The following is a 6,710-nucleotide window of genomic DNA, read 5'->3' as shown; positions in this document are numbered from 1 at the left end:
ATGCACTCGTGGTCCAGCGACCGAATACAGTAAACGCTCTCTATCTCTAATTGGCGCTTAGATTGTACGCAAAAATGGACAATTTGAGAAGAGAATATACGCTTTTTCGAACCTTGCAACTCGTTTTTATAGTTACCGATTGTCAACAACTACAAGACTCGAATATATACATATAATAGCTCTAATAATAGCTCTATAAATATAAATAGCTCTAATAGGAGGCTCGTACCTCCTCTTCTCAAATTGTCCATTTTTGTGCACAATCTGAGCGTCAATTAGGGAGAACTTTCTGTAATGCGTTTGCGCTGTCTTAGCGGTATTAGTGGAAACTAACTATGCAGTCCTGCACGATATTCCTTGGCCAAAGAGCTCGGCGACTTTGCCCGCGCTTTCTTTCGCTAACGCCGAGAGAATGCTCATGGTACTTATCGTTGCAGGGACTTCTAGAGGGAGACGGTGTTCGAGCGTCGAATCCAAGGTTAGTGTCAGGGCTGAAGCTGTCTGCACTAATCCTGATTGCGCAAAGGAGATATACGATGCGTCCTATACAACTAATGCGAATTTTTCTTTCGCACCATTTTCGGATGAAATATAAAATATGGTCGTAACGCGTTTTATGCAATACCCTGAATTTCGTGCAACTTATTGAACGATTTACAAAAATGGTATAATTGTGATTACGTCCTTGTAGTCTAACGTCATAAAGTAAGTAAAACTGTTCGCTGTTACTGCAGAGACTCCCTTATACGAAGGTTTGTTTTTGTAATATCTTGACTGCAAAACTAATCTAATTAAAACTTATCTAATTTAATTCTAGTTCTCTGCTTGGTGGAAATGCATCTAAATAATAAAATGATCAGATAATAGAACGTCTGGATGGTAGAATATCGTAAAAATAAATGTTCGAACGAGGAGGCCTCCGCTGTAGAATCTCGTTAATCATACTAATTGGAGAACGATGTCGAGATTTTTCCTCATCCGGCTGAATTCATTTCAATTTTTCGTCTTTTTCGACTGGTCACTCAATCAGAATTTAAATATATAATTCTCAATTAGGGTTTCGTTGCCGATATTTATGATTCATTGAAGAAAAAAAATTAATAGCTCGCGATGACGCGACGAGGCTGCGACTGGTTCAAAGGTATGCCGGCCATTGGCGGTTATTCCCTCGATCTCCATGCCGGACTCTGGTTTAAAACGTCGTTTTGACATAATCAAGAGCCGCGCATTGGAAAAATAACAACTTATAAAAAGACTGACGAACCAGTAAACTGTGCACGCACACTAAATGCAAATGTTACCAGAACATTCTCCACCATCTGAAACCAGTTTTCTCTCTGCGTCTCCCCCGTACTTCGTAATACGAGGCGTATTTCGTTTTTATGCCTCTTTTCTTTGCAATGTTCAAGGTCGCTAGATATATTTACTTCCCCCCTCCAGTTGGGCGGGGCGGGTGGGGGCGCACACGCCGAAAACCGTAATACTCGTGTTCTGTCAATTAAGCGTCCTTAAAATCAATCATCCTCCGTTCTTTTATCAATGAAAACGCTGTCGATATGGATTAACAATACAGCTTGATCGTTTTCATCGGATTCCAGTGACCAGACTGTGAATCTTCGTGGAAAAGAAATATTGTCTGCATCGATTGCGAGCGAAGGTTTTCCTGTGTTAATAGTTCTAATAAGTCGAAAGTAATATATGGACATCGCTTAATTTCCCCTGTATTTTCGATCTGCTCGTTCCTGCCATAACTGCATAAAAAACAAATATACGTTCACAGACGTTCCTTCAGAAGACGAATTTCAAGCCAGCAGTTAACATCTAGTTGATGCGAGATCAAGTTTTGAAAGACTTTTGTTTCTTGCGGTTGCTTCGTAAAACCATGGATAAAGATTCGCCGTCTACTGATAAACAATTAGAGCTGAAACAGAGAAATAGACGATTTTCAAACTATAATGGTAAATAATGAAGAAGTCGATGATGATACCGTAAGGGCTTTCAAGTTAGAATGAAGAAGAAGAAGAACCAACCGTGTGCCGATCAGCATCGATCGATACGAAACGAAACGACAGTTGTTTATGGACATTTCGGACAGCAATATCGAACGGCGGTGGAGGATCGCAGCATCGATTTACCCCAAGAGTAGGAATGTCCAGCCGGCTTTTGGCGAGGAATGTCCCGAGTTCGAACCCTTGGGAAGTTGAATCAGGTACGTTGGTCCGTATGTCTGGACAGGGACGCAGAAAAGAAACAGGTAGATAGGTAGGTAGGTAGGTAGATGGGTTGGTAGGTAGGTAGGTAGGTAGGTAGATGGTGCACCAGAGCAAGCGCTTTCGCGGGAGGCGAACAGTGGAGGCAAGTCGAGTCGAACCGGCAAGCCAGACGGATCATTTTATGGAGGCTGAAACCCCCATGAAACCGGTTTCTTCCTTGCGCGCGCTTCTCTCCTCTTCTTGCCCGTTTTTTGTTTCTCCTGGGACGTAGACGCCGTGTAACCATCGGCTGGTACTACCGCGATACACGGTTTTATACGTGTGAACGCACACCGATCCGAAATACACGGCATACGCGAAGGACAGGCGGCGTTACCACAGCATTCGCCAAAATTTACATTCCCTATTTTGCGCAATCCCCCGCAATACCCATTGTTTTAGAGTATCCTTGCGACCGGGCCGATCGGGAATCACGTTTCTGGACAGTTCTGGTGAACGATTCGGCCATCGGGGATGAAAGGAGCGTCATGTACTGGGTGTTGCGGAATTGTAGATTGGGGCTAGGCTGGCAGCGGCATACTGAAAATCGAGGAAAATCACTTGAACAAGTGTAAATTCACAATTTCGATGGTTATCGAGACGTACGGATTTCTGTCCTGGCAACGGATGCATGCAATTTCTTTAAATATGCAAAATAATGTGCGTCCGTTGAAACGTTTTCTTCGCATTAATCTCAAATGTAACATCAACGAGGCGAAATAATCCAAAGAAATATATTTGTTAATGTACATCTTCAAAAAATTTAGGGATTTCAAAGAATCAAAGTTATAGAACGAGAGATCAATTTGCCAGCTTAACAGATATTTCACAATGACGTCCAGTAATTTTATTTACGGCCCAATATAAACATCTGGAGTAATACAGGCCGCTAGAAAATAATTACGTTTTACTTTTAAGTTATTTTAAGTTATTAATAGGCTTAAAGACAATATTTAGCTTTCCCATTATTTTTCCTCTTACCTTGCCATAAATTACATATTCTATATTTATGCTCAGCTGTAATGGAAAATCTTATGTAGAACATAACGAACATCGTACTTTTTCTGATTAATTGCCCGTGATTCCTGCGTGTAGCGCACAAATCCGGACAAACTGGCTAGGACTAGCAACCATAGATGGTAGTTCGATGGTTTAGAACAGTCTCGACGTCCACGGATCGTGAACGGTGTTCCCACGTTACGAACTTTTAAGCACCTAGCCCTTAGTTCTCTGCACGTAGCAGGCGATAACGTAACCAGGCATTTCGTTTGGATTCTCCATTGTTCAGCATCGCGGACCATAACAAACTTTCGTCAGCTCCCTGAAAATGCATAATAAATAATTCAAACGATGCTTGTGAACGCAAGTATACTGTAGCATTCTTTAAATCGATAGATGTAAAATTGCGTCATGATTAATGCACAGATCGATCATGTTCTTATCAGATAAGCACGACTAATTTCGAAACAGTAGAAGCATATCTTCAACGACTCCCGTTGTCCAGCTTCGAACGACAAGAGTCGCTGGAATAGTGTGCGCGGACAAGATGCATACCGCAAGGTGCAGTTCTCATTGCGGCCGAAATGAAATAATCTAACTAAGAGTTATTATTAAATTTGCGACTACAAAGCCTAGAAAGCCGATACGATTGCAAGGGTAGAAGTATTTTTCAAATGGAACCGAATAAATTCAAGTAACGCGACCGTGAAGTAATTCGTTTATTCTAAAGCCTGTCAAGGTATCGATGTCTTTTATGAAAACGAAAAAGCACTTCACGAAACTGAGAGGAAATTCTCTTCCCGAAACCAACGTTCTCCCAGTTTCGAATTTCAAGGGAGGCGCTTCAAGATGGTCGCTCCTATTTCCGAGGACACCCTGTATTTTTTTAAATAAGTTCATCCACGCCGGGGAAAAAAGTGTTGTCGGTTTTTCGAGGTAGCCGACTCGATAAAACGCGACGACGGCAGCGTCATCAAGCTCCTCGACGACCGGCCGATTGAACGCGGGCCGCGATCGTGCCGATTCCTCTGATTGGCCGAGAGACCCGGCGTTACTCACGGCGCAAGAAGACTCTTTGTCTGTTTTTCGTCCGGCCGAGCAGCCGGCAACCGGCGGAGCGCAAGTTATACGTGCAGTCGGAGGTCCTTCAGCCGTCGCGCCGGCTGCAATTATTACACGCTCGCTTTCGGATTCGATCTCGACCCGACCCGACCCGACCCGACCCGGCCCGGCCCGCAGTTACCCGTCGCGGTTCCTCCACGACCCTCCTTATCATTATCGCAAACCCGCTGCGAGGGAGGACCTCACGAAAAAAAGGTGTGCTGGCGAACCGATCGGTGGTGTGTTTTCTCGATAGTTTTCCAGCCGAAGGATATCGGAGAAACGTCGACGGCGATCGATGGAAGGTAAGAAAATTTCCACTGTTTATTTCAAAAATTACACCGAGAGAAGTACGATTTCTAAAAATGCTTAGAGTCGAGATTAAATCGATTCGGGGTCACGCAGTCGGTTCTTCGGTTTCGCGGACGCTAAACGCTATTATTCGTTAACGGAGATTTATTTCGATTAAGCGGCGAAACAGAGTAATTCATTGTTCGTAAGCAGCGGGACGCTCGATGGTGTGCAAAACTAGTTTCCGACTAGGTTACCCGGTACATAGGTTGTATCCGACTTCCTCCGACGACCTTCATCACGGTATTGTTAAACCGTCGAATGGTTTTTTGTTTTGTTTAAGAAAATGTATTTTGCTAAACGGTCGGTGGAAAACGAGATTTCGGCGGGTGAGTCCTTCTGTCGTCGGTTTTGTAATTGCGGCCCTGCTTGCTTCTGAAACACGATCATTTTGTACGTAGGAAGAAATCGAGCGAGAACCCGATGGGACGAAGTTCCTTGAGACGCTAGACGTACGGTACGGACATTTATACGTACGTATGTGCTTCAGGCGCGGACACTGCTTCGGTCAAGGTCGTAGTCTGCAAGTTAATGCTCTTTTTGCACGTTCTCGTTCCCCGACTGTATACGGTGTCTCGAAAAAGAGGCATTGTTGTCTGGCGAGGAAAAAGAATTTTAACGGCAGTTATCGGCGATATTTAGTAGAAATAGGATCGAAATATCGTGTAGTAATGCAAATTTGTGATACGAGTAAAATCGAAGAACGCAAATTTATCGTTTCTGTTGGTTTGTTGCAAAAGTAATTTCGGTTTTTTTTAAAAAGCTATCTATTTGAAAAACCGAGATTACTTTTGCAACAACCTTAAAATCTTTGAAAATTTCGTGTAACATGTACTCATAATTATTTGACTGCATTTATTAAAAAATAAAATATGAAACAATTCTATCTACTTCAATGCATGCACAAGATGACAAGATAAACTTTTATTGTTATAATTATACTGTAGAACTTAATTATATCTAGGTATAATTTGAAAAAATGCGAACATTAAACGAGAGTTTATTCAATGTGTTAATACGTTTAATATTATAACGTTGAACGGCAGACGATATTAATTTGATCGTATTTTTTAGACTGATATTTTATATAAAAATATAAGATCTGCAGACTACGTTTAATTAAAAAGAATTGTGAACAGTGCGCAAGTGAGATTAGATAATATTCGGTGATTTGGATCAAATTAATGATACTTCACAATATTTTGTTTAATACTATAAATTGTATCTTCGATTTTATGTCTACTATTTTTCATCTGTCTACCATCAGTGGTTTTCCCTTGCTGAATCGGTGAATCCTCACAGGAGTAATTTCGTCGAATGAGATACTGTGTCGAGGATTGGTAACTCCACCACCGTTGGCGGAATTTGATGGCCAATGGGGTACGAGTTTCCTTCCCTCGGCGCGAAATACAACATTGATAATGTAATATTTCATGGAAAACAGCCTAACAATAGGCTCTTGGAAACCTCGTAAGTATATCAGTAAGTATGTATATTCACGATAGGCCACTTAATTAACGAAAGGACAATTTTTGACGGACTGAGCACACATGTATTCATTTATTACAGAATCCAATATCGACAAGCATGTTTCGCAATTTTTATCTCGCAGATTTTAGTGACTTTATCGACTGTACGAAAGCGCGTTCATCGCAAGTGATTAAAGATATCTTGAATTCTCGATGTTCAGTTATTTAGTTATTTCCATCATTCAATGAAAGTTTACTAATTACTTGAAAATTTCTAGATTTTATGTAGAGATACAGAATTAGATTAATCACCGTATAGAATTCTCTGTCACACAATCTGAAATACCGACATTGCTAAGCATCAATGGTTTTCTTACGCCCTCTACCTAAATAGAACAGCCAGTTAGCGAACTACATAGAACTGCAGCATAAGAAAAAATAAGTTTCCAACGAGACTGGATTCTATCACACATGAGATATAAGGATAGACATAACATCTTACGGTCTTTCATAGCATATATAGTCGTCATCAGTACTG

This window comes from Megalopta genalis, chromosome 8 (genome assembly GCF_051020955.1).
Source record: "Megalopta genalis isolate 19385.01 chromosome 8, iyMegGena1_principal, whole genome shotgun sequence".
Taxonomy (NCBI): Eukaryota; Metazoa; Arthropoda; class Insecta; order Hymenoptera; family Halictidae; genus Megalopta; species Megalopta genalis.
Note: the sequence above shows the minus strand (reverse complement) of the source record.